Here is a 23,829-nt window from a genome sequence, read left to right as displayed (position 1 = left end):
GTTCAAAATATCCAGAATAGATTATCAACCATAAAAGTGTCAATGGAAGACGGCACTAACTGGATATTCGACCAGTGTGCAAAAGACAACGAACTGTGCAAATACAAAACGAACGAATTAAAATAACTAATAAATAAGCAAGAAATGTGGATAACAGAAGATCGAGTGTCCTTGAAAATGAATCTACAGGTTGTGGGAACTTTCAGTGATGGGGCAAGTGAAGTTGAGTGAAGTTATCACCTTCGGTTCCAGAACTGACGTCTGAAGGATAATAACTGTTCCTGAATGAAGAGGTGAGAATTGAACGTCTCCTGTACATCCTTCCTGATGGCAGCAGCGAGATCTCATGGTCTGGAAGCTGGTGATCCCTAATAATAGACCCTGTTTCCCAGTGACTACGCTCTGTGGAGCCCTGTGAGGGTCCCCTGAGGCGAGGCGAGGCGGCACTACACGGCAGCAGCGGCCTTTCAGACCTGCTGTTACTTTAATTTTCTAATTTAAGTTTGATACACAATTTTTGATTAGGGCACATGGATAACAGAGCGACTATCTACCATCGCCAGATACTACTACAATACAGAAATCGCCCAAAAACAAACCTTCATGAAGATCTGCTGGTCAAATTACGTGACCTCGGCTTGCTGAGGGGAACGGGCCTACAATCCTCGGACTCGCCTGATGCTGGTAGCGATGTGCGAGGAGGCGGAAGCGAGGCAAGCGGGCAGGAGTCCGTGCCAGGCAAAAAGCAAACCCGAGCCGGCCGGCTCTCCCGTCCATTCTGCTCTCCCATGTCCGCTCCCTGGACAATCAATTGAACTATATCCGACTCCAACGAAATACTCGGCGGGAGTACAGAGTCTGAAGTGAGTACGTTTTTACAGAAACATGGCTCACTGATGGAATTTCGGACGCAGCCGTTCAGCTACACGGGCTCGCCTTGTTTCGAGCAGACAGGGACGCAGCTCTCTCCGCTAAGACTCACGGTGGTGGCTTGTGTGTTTGCATCAACACGGAATGGTGCAAGAACTCTGTGCTGGTTTGCAGATACTGCTAATCGCTAGTGGAGTTTGTGGCTGTTAGATGCAGACCATTTTATTTGCCACGGGAATTCACCTGGGTCCCTATATTTGGTGTCTACATTCCCCCAGCGCTAATGCTAAGGAGGCGCTCGGTGAACTGTACGGGGCTATTAGCGAACTGCAGAACGCATATCCTGATGGACTGTTTATTGTCGCCGGTAATTTTAACCACGCGAACCTTAAGTCAGTGCTCCCCAAATTCCGTCAGTATGCGAACTTTGCAACGGGGCGAAGAACGCGTTGGACATGGTTTACACAAACATCCCCGACGCGTACCGGGCAGAGCCCCGCCCCCACCTCGGTTACTCAGACCACATCTCTGTTATGCTAATCCCAGCATACAGACCACTCGTCAGGCGCTCCAGACCAGTTCTGAAGCAGGTGAAAGCCTGGCCAGCAGGAGCCATCTCTGCTCTTCAAGACTGCTTTGAGCACACTGACTGGCACATGTTCAGGGAGGCTGCAACCGATGGCGACTCTACCAGCTGAGAGGAGTAAATGGCATCAGTGACCAGCTACATCAACAAGTGCATCGATGATGTTACTCTGTCCAAGACCAGCAATAAACGTGCTAAACAGAAGCCATGGATGACCTCGGAGGTGCGTGCCCTTCTGAGGAACTGTGACTCCGCCTTCAGAGCAGGCAACAAAGCAGCCCCAACAACAGGAAGGGCCAAACTGTCCCGGGCCACCAGAGGGGCAAAGCGTGCAAATGCCCAGCGAATCCACAGCCACTTCCAGGACAGCGACGACACACGGCACCTGTGAAAAGGCATCCAGGACATCACCAGTGAGAACATCTGCCAGCTGATCTGCACATCTTCTGAGCACTCTACCAGGGATGTTGTCGGGTCCAGCAGCCTTCCGTGGGACAACATCAGGACAGCATCACCTGATGCCTCCCTCCGCGTTCTGAGGTGGAAAAATGATGTGGCGGTGAGGAAATCCACCCCACCCCCACAAATGACCAGGTGCTGTGTCTCACCGTGGCCGATGTGAGAAGAACCCTGTGCAGGGTCAACCCTCAAAAGGCTGCTGGACCAGACAAGATTCCTGGTAGAGTGCTCAGAGAATGTGCAGACCAGCGAGCAGATGTTTCACTGACATCTTCAACATCTCCCGAGCAGCGCCAACGTTCCAACATGCTTCAAGGCCACATCTCTTCCTGACTGGGAGACCTCAGACAGTCCGGATCGGAAGCAGCATCTCCAACACCATCACACTGAGCACAGTGGGCCCCCCACCAGGGCTGTGTGCTCAGTCCACTGCTGTTCAATCTGCTGACCCACGACTGTGCTGCAACACACAGCTTGAACCACATCATCAAGTTTGCCAATGATACGACCGTGGTGGGTCTCATCAGCAAGAACGACGAGTCAGCTTACAGAGAGGAGGTGCAGCGGCTAACAGACTGGTGCAGAGCCAACAACCTGTCTCTGAATGTGAACAAAACAAAAGAGATGGTTGTTGACTTCAGGAGGGCACGGAGCGACCATTCCCCGCTGAACATCGACAGCTCCTCGGTAGAAATCGTTAAGAGCACCAAATTTCTTGGCGTTCACCTGGCAGAGAATCTCACCTGGTCCCTCAACACAGGCTCCATAGCAAAGAAAGCCCAGCACCATCTCTACTTTCTGCAAAGACTGAGGAAAGTCCATCTCCCACCCCCCATCCTCATCACATTCTAAAGGGTTGTATTGAGAGTATCCTGAGCAGCTGCATCACTGCCTAGTTTGGAAATTGCACCGTCTTGAATCTCAAGACCCTGCAGTGGATAGTGAGGTCAACTGAGAAGATCATCGGGGTCTCTCTAACCGCCATTACATACATTTACACCATACGCTGCATCTGCAAAGCAAACAGCATTATGAAGGTCCCATGCACCCTTCATACTCTTCTCCCTCCTGCCAGCTGGGAAAAGGCACCAAAGCTTTCACGGCCAGACTATGTAACAAGCTATAAGACTCCTCAATACCCAGAGCCTGGACTGACACCTTACTGCCCTATTGCCTTGTTTATTATTTATTGTAATGCCTGCACTGTTTTGTGCACATTATGCAGTCCTGCGTAGGTCTGTAGTCTAGTGTAGTTTTTTTTTTCTGTTGTTTTTTATGTAGTTCAGTCTAGTTTTTGTACTGTGTCATATAGCACCATGGTCCTGCAAAAACATTGTCTCATTTTTACATGGTCGAAATGACAATAAAAGTGACTTGACTTCACTTGACTTGACTGTGTAGATGAGTTTAATGGCGGGGAGGGCTTAACCCGTGATGGACTGCGTTGTATCCACTACATTTTGTATTATTTTCCCTTCCAGCACATTGGTGTTTCCATACTAGGCTGTGATAGAGAAACTGTGAGCTTCAACTTGTGCATATTAGACTTTTTCATTAAAATGGGCCCTTCTCTTTGTGTTTTTCTTTACTAACCCTTCAGTCAAATTCAGAATTATAAAGCTAAATTGCTTAATTGCATAGGGCATGTGGCCTGTTATTTCATGGGATTGATTTGTAACAGGGGAACAAATCACACAGCATCCACAGAAACAGAAGGTTTTGCACCTGAAATTTCACATGTTTGGCGGGACCAGAGATTGTCTTCTCTAGACTTACACCGCCAACCAAACCTGAGGGTTACAGGGGCATATACAGAGAGGGGTGAAGGGGAATGCAAAGACAGGGAGGGAAGTTTTAGTGAAAGAGGGATGTAGAAGACGGAAGGGTTTACAGAAACTGGAGGCTGTGTGGGGGTTTGGTATCACACAGATTGGGAAGTGTAGGAATAAATTGAGTCCATAAAGATGGAGAGGATTGAAGGGGAGGGAGGAAATCACTGTGACAGTGAAAGAGAGGATTACAGAGATTGGAATGGTCAGGGAAATGTCATTTAGATGATAAGTGGTGTAGGGAATGGAGGGGATCATGAAGACATGGAGGATTGGAGTTGGGGGGAGAGAATCGTGGAGCTTCGGAAGTGGGCAGGAGAAGGAAGGATGCAGAGGAAGGAGAACACGTGGATAGTGAAGGGCATAGGTTATAGAGAGTATCAGAGACAGGGAGGGTGAGGCTGAACACTTTTGGGCTCCTTATCTAATAGTCTTTCTGAATTGGATAGGTTTCAGTGGAGGTTCACAAGGATGTTTCTGGGAATGAATGGTTTATCATCTGGGGGACGTTTGATGGCTCTAGGCTTTCACTTGCTGGAATTTAGAAGGGTCAGAGGGGGATCTCATTGAAATATTTTGAATTTTGAAAGGCCTAGAGAGAATAGACATAAAAAGGCTGTTCCCCATGGAAGTGGACAAGAGAGAACAGCTTCAGGGCAAAGGAGCATACACTTAAAACAGGGTTGCAAAGAAATTTCTTTAGCCAGAGGGTGGTGAATTTGTGAAATGTGTTATCACAGGCTACTGTAGAGCTCAGGTCACTGGGTGTATTTAAGGTGGAGATTGATAGGTTGTTGATTGGTCATGGCTTTGAAGGTTATGGGAAGGAGGACGTGGAATGGGGCTGAGGAAGTTAAAAACGATCAGCCAGGATTGAAAGGCAGACCAAATGGCCTAATTCTGCTACCATGTCTTATGGTTGAGGCTAATGTATTCCAGAGGTGTCACTGTATTCCACACAGATTCGTAAGGGTGCCCACAACATCTGGGACAGGGGACGTGGTGGGATTAGTGGATGAATCAGTGGGGAAGATGGTGTCTGAGATCCAGTCAGTCTACCCTTCAACCCAAACCCATCAATATTTCCAATGTTGTCCTTTTCCTCTCCTTTCCCCCTCTCTCCCTCCTATTCACTCTACCCTCTGCCTTCTATGGACAAGCCAATTCTGAATCCAAATAGCCTATTTGCCATGGACCCATGCATCTTAATTTTCTGGATGAGCCGCCTCTGATTGACCCTGTCAATCGCCACTTATCCACAGTTCTTCCATCACCAATCACCCTCGTCACCTCATTAGAAAACTCAATCAAATTTGATATGCACAATTTGTCCTGCACAAAGACATACAGGCTACCCCTCATTAGTCAATGTTTCCAAATTGTCATAAGTCCTATCTGTAAGAACCTTCTCCAGCAAGTTTTCTACCACTATCATGAGAGTCGAGGATCTATCGTTTCCACGTTTATCCATGGTTCTATTCTTGAAAAATGGAGCAACATGTGCTACTCGCTAGTCCACTGATTCTTCCACCACCTTGTACACGTTGATTTGTCAGCTCCTATGGTGTCATCAACTCCACCAGTCAACTGCGAGATTTGCTGAGAAGGCAACATAGTAGACAGAATTTAGTTGCCATGAAAGGGGATCAATTTGTATCTGACTTAATATCCCAACTATCTTGTCTGGGATGTACACCTTCCTTATATCATTTATCAATCTTTTCCTGTTCAGGCAATTGATGAAAAAAACACCTGTATCCTTTCATACTCACTACCTTTACTACCTCACTACTTTTAATGTATATTTATTTTACAATACTTATTTAATTTGACTAATGAATATATAGTTAATGTAATTGACAGTTTTTTCTCTATTATTATTTATTGCATTGTACTCCTGCTGCAAAAGTAACAAATTTCATGACATATGCTGTTGCTATTAAACCTGATTCTGATTCAGATTTATAGCTTCCATCTCCACTTCCCTGGTCTTTATTGGGACAAATCGTGACATGGCAGTTAAACCTATTTATTTGTTGTTGTCATCCTAACCTGAGTCGCCAGGACTCACTGAGAGACAATGTTATGTCCATCCAGTAATTGCATGGAGTTTGGATGGTGGCGCTATCTTGGAGGACTGTCCCATATCGGGGTGTTTCCCAAGGAGGAGCGTCACTGGCAACACCGCCCCTAGAGGTCCCTGCTCAGTTTTCTGCTACTGCTTCACTTTATCTTGAATCTCCACTTTACCTCAATTAAACTTAATACATAGTTTTTTTTTTCACTCGGGTCACTTCAGTTAATGCAAAGACTTGGTCTTTTGACATTTTACTGTCTCCATCATATTGTTTTTGTATTTTATCACTGTTTTCTTTTCCCACTTATTCAGTGAACTTTTCCATTTGTTCTGTTAACTTACATATTCAATTTTCCAATTCAACACTTTACGTACCCTGTAACAGGTTAAAAGAACCAGCAGAAATGGAACACACTTCGAGTCTGGTTCTGCTATTAACAAAACACTATTTATTAGTATCTACGTAATATAGTAATATAAAACCAGATAAATCAAACAGGTCAGCAGAGTTCGTGCATATATAAGTGTGAAAATATAAAACTCCAATCTTCTTCAAGCTTAGGTGGCAAATGATACAGTCTTACGATGGTATATAAACGAAGTCAGTTCAGTTCGTGATGTTGAGTTGAGTAGAATTGAGGAGAGAGAAAGAGGTGATTTGTTATCCAAGTAAGCCGATGCTGTTGATCTTCCCGTTGTCCTCTGAAAACCTTTTAAGGTCACTGACTGTGACCTCGCTAAGGGTACCATCTTCACGTGGTAAAGCTATCAACCCAGGCAAGGGTTAAACACACCAATAGCTTTCCACCGGTCACCCTTTTTCCACACTGTGAGCAAAACCCACCCTGTCATGGGCACTCAGTGTCTATTTCTTCTGTATCTCTGTGTGTCTTCCGGGTGTCTGCCTGAAAACCAGATGACCTTGTTTATATATTCAACCATGCTGAAGACCAGCTGTCCATTATATAGCTCCGCCCTTCCATCATCATATCAACTCACGAGCTGCTCTGTGCTTCTCTCTCTCTGAATCAGCGGCGCTTTATTTTTAAAGGCACAGTCCATAATGAATAAGCCTTAGGATCTCGTCATACTGATCTCCTTTTGGGAAAAAAATTGATCAAGGAGCAAACTTTTTCTCTAACTATAGATTATAGAGTTTGAATCAATACATGTGTAATTATCAGGTAAGATAGCAAAAGTGTATACAAATTTTAACTTAACACCTGGACAAACAATCTGCTATAATGTTGTCAGTATCTTTCACATGTCTCATTTTCATGTCATATTCTTGCAAGGTAACTCTCCAGTTTAGTAACCTTCTATTCTTATCCTTCATTTTACTTATAAACACTAATGGATTATGGTCAGTGTAAACCATGAGTGGTTTCTGCTCAGGACAGACATAGACATCATGATGTTGCAAAGCTAAAATGAGTGATAGCAACTCCTTTTCAACAGTAGAATAATTTTTCTGGTGCACATTAAAGTTCTTTGAGAAATAAGCTACAGGATGTTCAATGTCATCATCACTCTTTTGTATCAATATCGCCCCAGCAGCTTCATCTCGAGCGTCTAACGCTATAGAAAATGTTTTAGTAAAATCAGGTGCTTTGAGTGTAGGTTGGTAACACAGAATGGTTTTCAGGCATTCAAATGCCTCCTGGCAAAGGTAACCATACAAATCTTTCACTCTTCCCTAGTAGTTTCATTAGGGGGAGAGCAATATCAGCAAAGGTTTTACAAAACTTATAGTAATAGCCAACCATTCCTAAAAACCTTCTTAAAGCTTTCTTGCCCATTGGAAAGGGAACCTCAGCAATAGCTTGAATCGTGGCCTGCACAGGAGCCAGTTGGCCCTGGCCTACTACATAGCCAAGATAAGTAACAGTGGCATGGCCAAATTCACTTTTCATGAGGCTAACAGTAAGATTTGCCTTGGAAAGCCAGTCAAGTATCTTCTCGACTGCCGACATATGCTCTTCCCACATGTCATTCCATACAACCAAATCGTCAGTATAAGCCTCTGTATTTTCTAATACTCGAATAACAGAATTAATACTTCTTTGAAATGTCCCTGGAGCATTTTTCATTCCAAAGGGTAAAACACTATACACATACAGTCCAGATGGTGTTAGAAATCCAGAGATTTCTCTAACCCTTTCTGTCAAGGGAACACACCAGTATTCTTTTAACAGGTCAATTTTTGTAAGGTGCTTAGCCTTTCCCACCTTATCAATACAGTCATCCACTCTCAGGATGGGATAAGCATCTGTCTTGGTCACTGCATTAACTTTCCTGTAATCAGTACAGAATCTCATGCTGCCGTTCAGTTCAGGCACAACAACACAGGGCGACGCCCAGACTGAGGTAGGTGGTCTAATGATACCGTTTATCAGCATGAACCCAATTTCTTGTTCAGCCATTTTACTTTTCTCTAAATTCATTCTGTAAGGATGTTGCTTAATCGGGTCAACATGATCTACAATTACGTCATGCACTGCAGATGTGCTTTGTTTGGGAATGTCAGGGAATAAATCCTCATACATGCTAATTAGTCCTTTCAATTGATTTTGCTGGTCAGGCTCCAAATGATGGACTTTACTATCAATATTTGCCAAAACAACAGAATTTTTGAGCTTTGTTGAGACTATACTTAGTTTGTTAGAATTACATGTTACCTCATTACTAGTCTCCACAACTACACTTGTTTTCATCACAGTACTCACAGATGCCGTGTCTGAGTTATGATAAGGCTTTATCATATTTACGTGTACCACTTGGGTAGCCTTCCTTTGGTCGGGAGTCCTAACAACATAATTCAAAGAGACAATATTCTTAATTATCTGGTATGGTCCACTAAATTTCATTGGAAGGGGTTGGTCAGGAGGGGGAACAGCACCAGAACCTTATCTCCAACACGATACATCTGTTCTCTAGCTTTTCTGTCATACCAGACCTTCATCTTCCTCTGAGAGTTCTGTAAATTCTGCTTTGCAAGGTCACAAACCTTGTTAAACCTATCTCTGCATTCCAAAAAATAATTGAACATGCTTACAGACACCTCCTGATTAGACCACTGTTCTCTGAGTATGGTTAAGGGTCCGCCTGCCCTGTGACCAAAAACAAGTTCAACCGGGCTAAGTCCTTATGATTCTTGAATTGAGTCTCTGGAGCAAGATGCAGGAATTCAAGTTTCTGAATCATTGGGACCACTTTTAGGGCAGGTGTGACCTGTACAAAAAGGACAGGTTGCACTTGAACCCTAGGGGGACCAATATCCTGGCGGGGAGATTTGCTAAGGCTATTGGGGAGACTTTAAACTAGAATGGTTGGTGGGGTGGGAATCAAATTGATGAGACTAGGACAGAGGAGATTAGTTCACAAATAGAGAAAGCTTGTAGACAGTGTGTGAGGGAGGATAGGCAGGTGATAGAGAAGCGGAGCGCTCAGACTGAAGATGTAGGGGAGAAGGAAGAAAAAGAAGATAGTAAAGTTGTTTACACTGTTAGGGATAAACAGAGAGTAAGAGGTGGAGAATTTCTTAAATGCATTTATTTTAATTCTGGGAGCATTGTACGAAAGATGAATGAGCTTAGAACATGGATTGATACCTGGAAATATAATGTTGTAGCTATTAGTGAAACATGGTTGCAGAAGTGGTGTGATTGGCTACTAGATATTCCTGGATTTTATTGCTTCAGGTGTGACAAAATCGGCGGAGCAAGAGGGGGAGGTGTTGCATTGCTTGTCACAGAAAATATTATAGCGATGCTTTGGCAGGATAGATTAGAAGGTTCGTCCAGGGAGACTATTTGGGTGAAATTGAGGAATGGGAAAGGTGTAGTAACACTTATAGTGGTGTATTATCGACCACCTAAGGGGGAGTGAAAATCAGAGGAGCAAATTTGTAAGGAGATAGCAGATATTTGTAGTAAGCATAAGGTTGTGATTGTGGGAGATTTAAATTTTCCACAGATAGACTTGGGAAGCCCATTCTGTAAAAGGGCTGGGTGCATTTGGAGTTTGTAAATTTTGTGTGCAGGATAGCTTTTTGCAGCAATACATAGAGGTACCAACTAGACAAGGGGCAGTGTTGGACCTCCTGTTAGGGAATGAGATAAGTCAGATGACGGAGGTATGTGTTGGGGAAAACTTCCGGTCCAGTGATTACAGTGCCATTAGTTTCAATATAATTATGGAGAAGGATAGGACTGGACCCAGGGTTGAGATTTTTGATTGGAGAAAGACCAACTTTGAGGAAATGCAAAAGGATTTAGAAGGAGTAGATTGGGACAATTTGTTTTATGGGAAGGATGTAATAGAGAAATGGAGATCATTTAAAGGTGAAATTTTGAGGGTACAGAATCTTTATTTTCCTGTTCGGTTGAAAGGAAAGGTTAAAAGTTTGAAAGAGCCATGGTTTTCAAGGGATATTGGAAACTTGGTTCGGAAAAAGAGAGAGGTCTACAATAAATATAGGCAGCATGGAATAATTGAAGTGCTCGAGGAATATAAAGAATGTAAAAAGAATCTTAAGAAAGAAATTAGAAAAGCTAAAAGATATGAGGTTGCTTTGGCAAGTAAGGTGAAAATAAATCCAAGGCATTTCTACAGTTATATTAATAGCAAAAGGATAGTGAGGGATAAAACTGGTCCCTTAGAGAATCAGAGTGGACAACTATGTGTGGAGCCAAAAGAGATGGAGGAGATTTTGAACAATTTATTTTCTTTGGTATTCACGAAGGAGAAGGATATTCAATTGTGTAAGGTGAGGGAAACAAGTAGGATAGTTATGGAAACCTCGATTATTAAAGAAGAGGAAGTACTGGCACTTTTAAAGAATATGAAAGTGGTTAAGTCTCCAGATCCTGACAGGATATTCCCTAGGACCTTGAGGGAAGTTGGTGTAGAAATAGCAGGGGCTCTGACAGAAATATTTCAAATGTCATTAGAAACAGGGATGGTGCTGGAGGATTGGCGTATTGCTCATGTGGTTCCATTGGATAAAAAGTGTTCTAAGAGTAAACCTAGCAATTCTCAGCCTGTAAGTTTGACATCAGTGGTGGGGAAATTAATGGAAAGTATTCGTAGAAATGGTATATATAATTATCTGGATAGACAGGGTCTGATTAGGAACAGTCAACATGGATTTGTGCGTGGAAGGTTATGTTTGACAAATCTTACTGAATTTTTTGAAGAGGTTGCAAGGAAAGTTGACAAGTGTAAATCAGTGGATGTTGTCCACATGGACTTCAGTAAGGACGTTGACAAGGTTCCACATGGAAGGTTAGTTAGGAAGGTTCAATCGTTAGGTATTAATATTGAAGTACTAAAATGGATTCAACAGTGGCTGGATGGGAGATGCCAGAGAGTAGTGGAGGATATCTCCTTGTCAGGTTGGAGGCTGGTGACCAGTGGTGTGCCTCAGGGATCTGTACTGGGTCCAGTGTTTGTCATATACATTAATGATCTGGATGATGGGGTGGTAGGTTGGATTAGTAAGTATGCAGATGATATTAAGATAGGTGGCGTTGTGGATAACAAAGTAGGTTTTCAAAGCTTGCAGAGAGATTTAAACCAGTTAGAAGAGTGGGCTGAGCGATGGCAGATGGAGTTTAATGCAGATCAGTGTGACATGCTACATGTTGGTAGGACTAATCAAAATAGGACATACATGGTAAATGATAGGGCATTGAGGAATGCAATAGAACAAAGTGATCTAGGAATAATGGTGCATAGTTCCCTAAAGGTGGAATCTCATGCGGATAGGGTGGTGAAGAAAGCTTTCGGTATGCTGGCCTTTATAAATCAGAGCATTGAGTATAGGAGTTGGGATGTAATGTTAAAATTGTACAAGGCATTGGTGAGGCCAAATTTGGAGTATTGTGTACAGTTCTGGTCACTGAATTATAGGAAATATGTCAACAAATTAGAAAGAGTACAGAGGCGATTTACTCAAATTTTACCTGGGTTTCAGCACCCAAGTTACAGAGAAAGGTTGAACAAGTTAGGTCTTTATTCTTCGGAGCGTAGAAGCTTGAGGGGGGCTTGATAGAGGTATTTAAAACTAAGAGGGGGATAGATACAGTTGACGTGGATAGGCTTTTTCCATTGAGAGTAGAGGAGATTTAAACAAGAGAACGAGTTAAGAGTTAGGGGGCAGAAGTTTAGGGGTAACACAAGGGGGAACTTCTTTACTCGGAGAGTGGTAGCTGTATGGAATGAGCTTCCAGTAGAAGTGGTAGAGGCAGGTTCAATATTGTCATTTAAAGAAAATTTGGATAGGTATATGGACAGGAAAGGAATGGAGGGTTATGGGCTGCGTTCAGGTCATTGAGTATGTGAGAGTAAGCGTTCAGTATGTACTAGAAGGGCTGAGATGGCCTTTTTCCGTGCTGTAATTGTTATAAAAGTAAATGCACACCTTCATCCCAGGCTTTTCCATTTTCCAGAGTGTATGTTTTAATCTTGGTCTTAAGAGTGGAATGAAACCTTTCCGAGGCTCCCTGGGACTCTGTGTGATATGCAGATGATGCTTAGCGCACAGTTCACCAACTATCTGCTGGAATGTTCTTGAGGTAACGTTACTACCCTGGTCAGATTGAATCTGCTTGGACAGACCAGCCAGTGTGAAAAACTTGATGACAGCTTTCACTATCGTCTTAGCCTCAATATATCTGCAAGGAATTGCTTCAGGGAACCTAGACGCAGCATACATAATGGTTTACAAATACTGATGGCCAACTGCAATCTTTGGCAATGGGCCAACACAATCCATCATGACTCTAGAAAAAGGTTCACCAAAAGCAGGTATCGGCCTAAGTGGTTCTATTGGGATGGCCTGATTAGGTTTCCCCACAACTTGGCAAGTGTGACAGGCCCTACAAAATCTCACTACATCCTTCCTTAAATTAGGCCAGTAGAATTCTTTCAAAATCAGTTCACTGTCTTCCTCACTCCAAAATGTCCACCTAAAGGCATATTATGAGCCATGTTTAAAATTTTAGCCCTGTAAGCTTTCAGGACCATAACTTGGTGCTCAATGGACCAATCCTCACTTGTAGGCACAGTAGGTGATCTCCACTTCCTCATCAACACCCCATCCTTAAGATAATAACCTACTGACTCCCTCTGAATCTCATCCTCGGAGAGAGCCGTTTCCTTTAATGCAGCAATCTCTGGATCTCGGTTTTGTTCCAATATAAATTAGTTTCTGAACAACAACAAACCTCTCTCATCTGCCTTATTACCCAAGTCTTGTTGAAACATGGAAGGTTGAAAAGTCTTTGATACATCATCGTGATTTGAACCTGTTTTTGCCATCATGGGCCTCAAAATCCCCCTCCCCTGAACTATGCATCAGCAGACTTTTTAGACATGCTTTGAGTTACTGCGCATGCAGGGTAAATATCAGTATCCATGTGTGGGTTGTCAGCAACAGGCTTGCTCGTTAGCTGCACTGTTGAATAAACATACCCTCCTGCAAGGTTATTACCAAGCAATACATCAACATTGTCTATCGGTAATTCAGATTGTACCCCTATCTTAACAGGTCGTAATACCAATTCACATTTCAAAATTACCTTATGCAAAGGCACAGACTCAGTCCCCTTTCCAATACCTCTGATAATATTTACTTCATCAGTTTTCATCTTATCTCCGAAATCCAAAACACTGTCCAATATTATTGACTGAAAAGTCCCAGTATCTCGCCAGACTCTCACTGGAACTGGAGTTGACCCTTCTTTTACAGACACAAATCCATCTGAGGTAAACCGCTCACATCCCTCTTGCACTCGGGCAGACCACTCCTTCCTTAGTGGTATATCAACCTACTGAACACAAGCATTTGGAATTGTCTCCTTTTCTTTTCTCTCTTTTCAGAGCAAAACAATTAGCTGCTACATGACCAGGCTTCTTGCAAAAGTGACATGTAAAACGGGAAAATGTTCCTTTTCACTGCTTTCCTTCCTCCTTGCTTTTGTCCCTAGTTCCTGACTTACTTTCTGGTTTAACCTGTGGGTTATTTTTGTTATCTCTGTTAATCTTTTGGTTGCTCTTATTCGAGAAAAACTTAACCTTATGGGTTAAGGCATACTCATCTGCTAACCTAGCAGACACGGAAAGAGTCGTAGCCACTTTCTCATCCAAGTATGTTCTTACGTCAACAGGGACACAGCTTTTAAATTCTTCAATCAAAATCAACTCTCTTGTTAATATCCTCATCTGCCCTTTTTGAGGTACACCAACGATTAAAGTATACCTGTTTTTCATGGGCAAACTCTACATTTGTTTGGTTCCAAGACTTCCTTAAACCTCAAAACTTTTGTCTGTACACCTCCAGAACCAACTCAAAAACCTTAAGCACAGCATCTTTCACTGTGTTATAATTGTTTGCCTCTACCAGAGTCAGGGCAAAATACACTAGCTGAGCCTTCCCCTTAATCACACTTTGTAACCGAACAGCCCACTGATCCTTCGGCCATTTCCATTTCTGGGCCACCTTTTCAAAATGCAGGAAATACCTATCAACTTTGGTTTCATCAAATGGAGGTACCAACTTAATCTCTTGGCTGGCATTAAACGGTACAACCAACTCATCACCACGGCCTGGCACTTGATGCTCTTGCTGCCATTTCTTCCTCTCAAACACTGTTTTTCTGCTTCTTCTCTCTGCCTACCTGCCTCTCTAGCATCATACTGCCTTTGTCTTTCTTTATCCTCAGTCTCCAGTTTAAGTCTATCGAACTTCAGTTGTTCCAGTCATAACTGGATCTCCTCTTAACCTACAGGAAGCCCCTTTAACTCCTCTTCATCAAACTGATTTATAGAGATATAGTATTCAACTATTTTCTTTTGAAGTTCTACCTTTGTCATACCTTTCTTTATCCCTATAAATCTCAACTCTTCAACAATGTCCCACAATTCATCCTTGTTAACTTTCTTCAAAGCCGCAGGGTCTGGTGATGCCAGAAAATCCACAAAATCCATTTCTGCTGTTTCCACACACGAGCCAATCAAAGAAGAAGTAGCCAATATGACTGATAATCACTCAATCAATAAGTCCCAATATTTGTTTATATCCTGGACAAGCCTCCACTTTTGTTACGTACCCTGTAATGGGTTGAAAGAACCAGCAGAAATGGAACACACCTGGAGTCTGGCTTTGCTATTAACAAAATACTACTTATTAGTATCTACATAATATAGTAATATCAAACCAGATAAATCAAACAGGTCAGCAGAGTTTGTGCATATATAAGTGTGGAAATACAAAACACCAAACTTCAAGCTTAGGTGGTAAGTGATACAGTCTTATGATGATATATAAACGAAGTCGGTTCAGTTCGTGATGTTGAGTTGTGTAGAATTAGGAGAGAGACAGAGAGGCGATTTGTTATCCAAGTAAGCCAATGCTGTTGATCTTTCTGTTGTCTTCCAAAAACCTTTTAAGTTTACCAACTGTGACCTCAATAAGGGTACCATCTTCATGTGGTAAAGCTATAACCCAGGCAAGGGTTAAGCACACTGATAGCTTTCCACAGGTCACCCCGTTTCTGTCCCGATTCACCCCACCACTATGAGCAAAACCCACCTTGTTGTGGGCACTCAAAGGTCATCCAGTGTTTACTTCCTCTGTATCTCTGTGTGTCTTTTGTGTGTGTCTGCCAAAAAACTAGCTGACCTTGTATATATATCCAAACATGCTGAAGACCAGCTGTCCATTATATAGCTCTGCCCTTCCTTCGTTATAGCGACTCACGAGCTGCTCGGTGTCCCTCTCTCTCTCTGAATCAGTGGCACCCTCGCTGTCTTTTCAAAGGCACAGTCCATAATGAATAAACTGCAATGAGAGCACTGACTGCAAATGTCCACCCAGATTTCCTCTCCATCAGGCAAACTTTGAATTTTGCCCTTGTCATCTTTATATGGCGAGCTGTCACATTTCATTAGACTCAATGTTGATAGTTAAGCACTTTACCATTTCATTTGATTTTATCCCTTTCAATAGCTATGCTGAAGCTAAGGGAGTTATGGTCACTCTCACCAAAATGCTCCCCCACCAAGAGGTCTGTCACCTGACCAGGTTCATTACCCAGAACTAGACCCAATATAGCCTCTCCTCTCGTCGGCCAGTCCACATACTGCGTCAGGAATCCTTCTTGAACACACCTAACAAATTCAGCTCTATCTATCCCTCTTGCACTCAGGAGGTGCCAGTCAATATGAGGGAAGTTGAAATCACCCATAACTACTACTTTGTATTTCCTGCATCATTCTAAAATCTGCCTGCTTATCTGCTCCCTGGTGTCCCAAGGGCTATTTGGGGGCTTATAGACTACTCCCAGCAGAATGATTGATCCCTTCCTATTTCTGACTTCCACCCAGACTGACTCCGTGGACACTCCCTCTGCAGCGTCCTCCCTTTCTATAGTTGTGATACTATCCCTGACCAGCAATGCCACTCCACCCCCCACACTTTTCTACCTCACATCCTATTCCTTTTAAAACACCTGAACCCCGGGACCTGCATCCTCCAATCCTGCCCTTCCTCCAACCAAGTTTCAGTAACGGCCACAACATTGTAGTTCCACGTACTAAGCCATGCTCAAAGTTCATCCTCCTTGTTCCTAATACTGCTAGCATTGAAATAGACACATTTCAACCACTTTAACTGGCTACAATTATGTTCAACACAAAGTACACTGCAAATGCTGTGGTCAAATCAAGACATACGAAAAAGCTGGATGAACTCAGCAGGTTGGGCAACACCCGACCTGCTAAGTTCATCCAGCCTTTTTGTACATCTACAATTATGTTCTGTCCCCTGCCTGTCCTTCCTCATCAACTCAGAACTCTTAGCATCATGCCCTTGTCCTGCTACCTTAATCCCTGTGCTCACATTCTGATTCCCACCCCCCTGCCAGAGTAGTTTAAACCCTCTCCAACAGCTCTATCAAACCTGCCCACCAGGATATTGTCCCCCAGGATTCAAGTGCAACCCATCCTTTTTGTACAGGTCACACCCGCCCCAAAAGAAGTCCCAATGATCTAGAAATCTGAATCCCTGCCCCCTGCTCCATTCCCTCAGCCACACATTTATCCTCCACCTCATTCTATTCCTATTCTCACTGTCACGAAGCACAGGCCGTAATCCCAAGATTACTACCTTCGAGGTCCTGCTTTTCAACTTCCTTCCTAACTCCTTGTAGTCTTCTTTCAGGACCTCTTCCCTTTTCCTACCTATGTCATTGGTACCTATATGTATCACGACCTCTGGCTGTTCTCCCACCCACCACAGGATATCTTGGACACGATCAGAAATATCCCAGACCCTGGTACCTGGGAGGCAAACTCCCATCTGAGTTTCTTTTCTGCATCCACAGAATCGCCTGTCAGACCCCCTGACTATAGAGTCCTCTATCACTACTGCCTTCCTTTTCCTTTCCCTACCCTTCTGAGCTACAGGGCTGTACACTGTGCAGGAGGCACGGCTACTGTCGTTTCCCCCAGGTAGGCTGTCCCCCCCCCAACAGTAATCAAACAGGAGTACTTATTGTCAAGGGGTACAGCCACAGGGGTCCTCTCTAGTACCTGACTCTTCCCCTTCCCTCTCCTGACTGTGGCCCATTTTTCTGTCCCCCGTGGCCCCGGAGTGACCACCTGCCTCTATTACCTCCTCACTCTCCCTGACCAGACGAAGGTCATCAAGCTGCAGCTCCAGTTCCCTAACACGGTCCCTTAGGAGCTGCATCTCGATGCACCGGGTGCCGGTGTGGCCGTCCGGGACCTCCCATATCTGACACCGACCACAGAAAACTGGCTTCACACACATACTACTTCCTTTTGCAATCAACAACTGCCTCACCTCGTCCCCTGGAGTCAAAGCCCTCTCATTCCACTGCCCGCTGGATCCGGCTGCCTTCTTTTTAAACTGTTCGCTCTCAACTGGCTGACGTCCCGCGCCTGCGCAGTTAGGCCTCTCCTTCTCCCCGAGAACTCAAAATGTCTTCCTGTTGGAAATCTTTAGGTGCTTTCCCGCTGCCTTATCGTTTCGAATTAAAGAATCCTTCACCACTCCCAATTCTTACTTCTCTCTCACACCTTCTCTTCCAACTTGCATATCATCATCAGATTCCAACCTTCTCCAGCCCTTTATCTCTTTCAGCAAACACCTCCCCAGCTCTTCTTCACTGCACCCGCTCCCCTCTCCCTTCCACTTTCACCTTCTCCCACCTTCTGATTCTAACTTTTCCCCTCCTTTGGAGTCCCGATGAAGGGTTTCGGTCCATAACTCTTTTCTGTAGATGCTGAGTTCCGCCGGCATTTTGTCAATAAACACAATAAACACTAAAGTAAAATAAACAATAAAGTCTTTCCTTCAACGCACATTTCTTGAGTATACACAGGAGCTGCAGCATTACAGTAAGTAAAATCACTGTACATAATACGCAGTGTTTCTAAAAAGGCAACACCCCCTCCCTAATATATACGCGTGTATATGTATATATGTATATATATATATATATATATACCCACACACACATATATATATATAGTGTGTTTAAGAGAGGTAGCGGTTCTCGTCTACGTCTCCCACTAACATGAGCATAACAATATTTGTTTAATTCCTCCGTCATTTTATTATTCTCTAGCGTTAGCCCAGTTATTACCCCACCCCCACCTTTGACAGATGAAGAATCCAACAGACGGGGTGGAGGGATTGTGGGGAAGGCCGGTGTGAGAGGAATGGGTGCATCCACAGACCAGAGGAAGTGTATCCCGCCAATACACCTGCCTTCCTCGGACCCTTGAACCAGCGAACACGGTAAACCGAAGAGTCGGCGTCAGCTCTTCGTGTCGCATGCGGTCACCGTCACATCAGCGAACCAATCCGTCTGGTCAGTGGCATGTTGCGCTACTACCAGCTGATCCAATCAGGAAGTGAGGTATTCCAGCAGCCAATTAGTAAACGCGGCAGCCAAGTGACGGACAATCAGGTGTGCGGTAATAATGGTGTCCAATAAGATTGTACCACAACCACTTCGGCCAATCCTAGAGTGCTGGTCCATGGGCTGTCCATTCAGACCACAGCACCCCACGAGCTGACTTGTCTTAGTAAACCTGCTGCAGTCCAAGAACAGGACGGTTTTGGGTAAAAACTGTATAAGAATTTATTATAAAGTACACAATCTAAAGGAGTAAATATAAAACAATTCTATAAGCTGGAGATCTCTAGCAAAATCAGGAAATGCTGGAAGCCCGAGGCAGGTCAGGCAGCAGCTGTGGAGAGAGACATGTGTGAGCTGAAACATTAACTCGCCATGGACGCTGTCCAAGCCATTAAATCCGACAATGCACAGCTTAAAAATGTGCCCTTTGCCCGATACCCCATCACCAGGTTCTCTGGCTGAAAGACTGAGCGTGATTTCACTGGTGAAACCTTCACCAGTTCATGTGGGCAGGGAGCGCACAATATTAACAATAAACCACTTGCAGTGTGTGGCCATCCACAGCCCCAGAATCTTGAGAAAGGCTTCACAGGACCCTTCACTACATCCGACATCCTGGGTTTTGCACAGGTTCCACCCTCAGCTCCAGCATCTGGGACTTTCCTTCAGGATGGCAATGAGAATTACGAGGGATGTCCCGGGAGGGATTGTGGGATGGGGAACAGGAAGTTACAGTGTGGGGGCCGCAGTACATTGTGAAGCTCAGTGTGACTGATCAGCTGGGGCTGACAAGTTTATCGAAGGGGAAACAGCTAACTGAAGGTGTTATATTTGAATGCACTCTGCATGCAAAATAAGATAGACGGTCTTGTTAGACGGTCAGTCAGAGATTGACAGGTATGATGTTGTGGGCATCACTGAGTCATGGGAAAGAAAATTATTGTTGAGAGCTTAATATCCATGGATACACATTGTATTGAAATGACAGGCAGGTAGGCAGACGGTGTAGCATGGCCCTATTGATAAAAAATAAATCATATCCTTGGTAAGCGGTGACATAGGATTGGAAGATCATTGGATAATTAGAAGGAGACATAAAGCAGGAATACAGGGAACATTTTTGATTTGCTGCTGCTGACAAGTTGTGTTCCACAGGGTTCGGCGTTGGGACTTATTCTTTTCACGTTGTGTATCAATGATTTGGGTGATGGAGTTGATGGCTTTGTACACAAGTTCGTGGATGATATGAAGATAGCTAAAGGGGCAGATAGTATTACAGAGGCAGAGACACTGCAGAAAGACTTGGACAGATGAGGAGATTTGGCAAAGAAATGTCAGATGTAACATCGTGTCAGGAACTAAATTCCACTTTGGGAGGAGGAATGAAACAGTAGACTATTTTCTAAATGGGTAGAAAATTCATAAATCCAAAGTGCAAAGGGAATACAACCACAAACACGAGTAACTCTGCAAATGCTGGAGATCAAAGGAACTCATTTATGGAAAAGAGTACAGTTGATGTTTCAGGACAAAACCTTAGGGAAATGTGATTCCTTGTGCAGGATTCTCTAAAGGTTAACTTGCAGTTTAAGTTTGTGGTGAGGAAGGCAGATGCAATGTTAACATTGATTTTGAGAGAACTAGAATATAAAAACAAGGGTGTAAAGCTGAGGCTGGTGATGCATCATTTGCAGTATCGTCAACAGTTTGAGGCACTTTTCTATGAAAAGGTGTGCTGACATTGGAGAGGGTTCAGAGGGGGTTCAGAAAATGTTTTTGGACTTGAGAGTCTTATCACATGAGCAACGTTGGATACCTCTGGACCAGTACTCACTGAAATTTAGAAGAATGAGGGAGTACCTCATTTTAACCTATTGAATGTTGAAAGTACTAGATAGACTGGATGTGGAGAGGATGTTTCTGATTGTTGGACAGTATAGGATTAGAGGTCACAATGTCAGAATAGAGAGATGTCTATTTGAAATGGAGATGAGGAGGAATTTCTTTAGCCAGAGGTTGTTGCATCTGTGGAATGTATTACTTTGGTGGCTTTGGAGGCCAGATCGCTGAGTATATTTAAAGCTAATGTTGATGGAGTCTTGATATGTCAGGGCATGGAAGATTAGGTGGAGAAGGCAGAAGAATGTGACTGAGAGAGAAATAGACCAGCCTTGATCAAATAATGGAGCTGACTCGATGGGCTGAATAGCCTCATTCTGCACCAATGTCTTGTGGACTTTACCCAGGTAGGATAGAGGAAAAGAAAAAAGGTGAGAACATGAAAAGAGCATTCAGTGATGACAGAGTGTGGGGATTACATGGGGATGTGTAGCGATGCTGGGGAATGATGTAGGCACAGGATTTCGGGTGGGGACACAGGAGAGAATACTGAGAGAGGACAAGAAAGTTGTAGATTCTCAGGACTAGAATCAGGAGGAAAGGTGGCCGGTGTTAGATCTGAGCAGCAGGGAGAAAATGAGGGACAGACAGGCAGATGAGTAGTGGACACAAGACTGTGTGCAGTAGAGAGGATCCCAGATCCGGGAGTGTGGTTACCATCAGTCGCTGCAGAACCCAGAGTATATAACGCAATTTGGAATTGTTGAACAAAGGCAGGGGTTCCAGTAGAGGGGCGGACCCCTACACACAACTTCTGTGCTTGTGGGACCAGGAGGGAGTGGGCATCATTTCGCAGTGATTGGGTTTGGAGAGGTACTTGCTGTCCTGATGGCGGAAATATCTGTGAGCTGGGTTCTATTCCAATGCATTAGTTGCAGGCTCCTTCTTTTGATCTTCCAAAGGATGGCTCTCCACTTGGCCTGTGGGATAGAGAGCAGAGTTGAGGGCTTCCAATAGTGATACTGATAGCTGACCTTCCCTCCACAGAGTCTCCCAGTGACCCTCAACCCAACATATGTTCATCTGGTCCCTACTCATCCTCTGCAATGTCACCTGCACTGCCACAAATCACAACACCCCGACTCCCTTCCTCATTCTCATCTTCACTGACATGTCCCATAAACCTCACTTTAGTTGCTCTGTCTCAATCTCTCACACTGGTCAATACCCTGGAAAACATCACACCCACACAAGTCAAAGTCTTCCCACCACATGTCACAATTGGGAGTGTGGAGGACAGTAAATCCCAGTGATTGGGTGTGTAGGGAATATTGTACACCAGTAACCAGTCATGAGGTGTACAGAGTGCTCCAGTAACCATATATATGGGGCAATGTACCCCAGTGATTGGGTGTGTGGGGACAGTGTGATCGAGTGTCTAGGTGTGCAGTGACAGTGTACCCCAGTGACTGGGTGTGTGTGTGGGGGAACGGGACAGTGTACTCAGTGACTGGGTGTGTGAAGACATTGTACCCCAGTGACTGGGTGTAGTGTGGAAAGTGTACCCCAGGAATTGTGTTTTTTGTGGACAGTGTACCTCAGTGACTGGGTGTGTAGGGATCTGTGTACCCCAGTGACAGGTAGTGTGTGGGACAGTGTCCCACTTTGACAGGGTTTGGGGGTATAGTGTTCCCCAGTGACTGAGTGTGTGGAGGACGGTGTACCCCAGTGATTTGATGTGAGGGGGGATGGTGTACCCCAGTGATTTGGTTTGTAGAGGACAGTATACCCCAGTGATCTGGTGTGCAGGGGACAATGTACTTCAGTGACTGTATATGTGGGGGACAGTAGACTCAAGTGACTGGTTGTGTGGGGAAAATGTACCACATTGACTATGTGAGTGATGGGTTTAGCACCAGTTATAAACACAAATCTGGGTGATAAGGAACAGGAAATGGAATGTCCAGGATCGAGGAGTGTGGTCAGCACAATTTACTGCAGATCCATAAGACCATAAAACATAGGAGAACATTTAAGAAATTGAGCCTTTTGAGCATGTTCCATCATTTAATTATGGTTGGTTCCTTATGTAGCTCCATACTCCTGCTTTTTCTCTGTAACCCTTAACTACTCTACCAATTGAAAACCTTTCAATCTCATCCTTAAATTCCAGATTCATGACCTCTGGCTGAAAAAATTCCTTCTCACCTCAGTTCCAAAAGCATATCTCTTTATTCTGAGTCTGTGCCCTTGTATCCTGGACTCTCCCACTGACATAAACATCCTCTGCACCTTCATGTTATCCAGGCATTTCAGTGTCTGTTGTGATTTAGTGCAATCTGTTCCTTCATCCTTTTCAGGCCCAAAGCTGCCAAACACTCCTCATACCTGAAGACTTCCACTCCTGTAATTATTCTTCTGAACATTATCTGGACCCTCTCCAGAGGCAGCATAAATTTCCTTAGATACAGAACCCAGATTGTTCACAATATTCCCTATGGGGTCTAAGCAACTCCTTGTAAAGCCTCAGCAGTCCATTCTTGCTATTATATCCACACCCTTTCAAAACTAAATACTTCCATCTGGAAAGCAGCCAGTGAAGGAGTGGAGAATTGAGGCTTTCACTCGAGGGATTCTGGTAGATGGACTGTGCAAACAAGTTAATCAAGATTTGAATAGCTCAGCAGAAAGCCGTTGATTAGACAATCTAGGTCAGGTGACCAAGCAGTTTGAAAAGCTCAAACAAAGAAACAGAGGGGTAGCTCAAGCAGAGCCACCTGTGAAAAGTTGCCAGTGAGTGAGTGGGCCAGTGAAGGAGTGGAGATTTGAGGCTTTGACTCGAGAGGGTTCAACGAGAAGAGGCGGAGGATGAGCTTGTTCCCAGTTAGTCTTTACAATGCCTCCTGAGATGGTGATGTGCCTCTCCTGTGAGATGTGGCAGTCTTGGGGGAACTCCCCTCTCCCGCAGAGTTGCATCTGCCAGAAGTGCTTGCGGCTGGGTGATCTGGAAGACCGTGTGAGGAATCTGGAGCAGCAGCTGGATGACCTTCGTCTCATAAGGGAGAATGAGGCAGTCATAGATGAGAGCTACAGGGAGGTAGTCACACCTAGGCTGTCCGAAGCAGGTCGTTGGGTGACAGTCCGAGGGGGGAAAAGCGAAGGAGAGTAAACGGGTAGTGCAGAGCACCCCTGTAGCCATTCCCCTAAATAATAAGT

The 23,829-nt window shown here is 44.2% G+C and overlaps 1 long non-coding RNA gene across 1 annotated transcript in view; it reads right to left on the bottom strand.

The window, feature by feature from the left end:
• Positions 1–6,288: 6,288 nt before the first annotated feature.
• The window catches only part of LOC132380935 (uncharacterized), a 58,652-nt gene continuing 41,111 nt past the window's right edge, over positions 6,289–23,829 (bottom strand). The window contains exons 4-5 of the long non-coding RNA XR_009507877.1: positions 18,507–21,593; positions 6,289–6,919 (exon numbers count right to left, since the gene is read on the bottom strand). This is a non-coding gene — a long non-coding RNA (uncharacterized LOC132380935). The remainder of the gene's footprint in view (positions 6,920–18,506; positions 21,594–23,829) is intronic.

This window comes from Hypanus sabinus, chromosome 25 (genome assembly GCF_030144855.1).
Source record: "Hypanus sabinus isolate sHypSab1 chromosome 25, sHypSab1.hap1, whole genome shotgun sequence".
NCBI lineage: Eukaryota > Metazoa > Chordata > Chondrichthyes > Myliobatiformes > Dasyatidae > Hypanus > Hypanus sabinus.
This window is presented reverse-complemented; position numbering and strand designations above follow the sequence as displayed.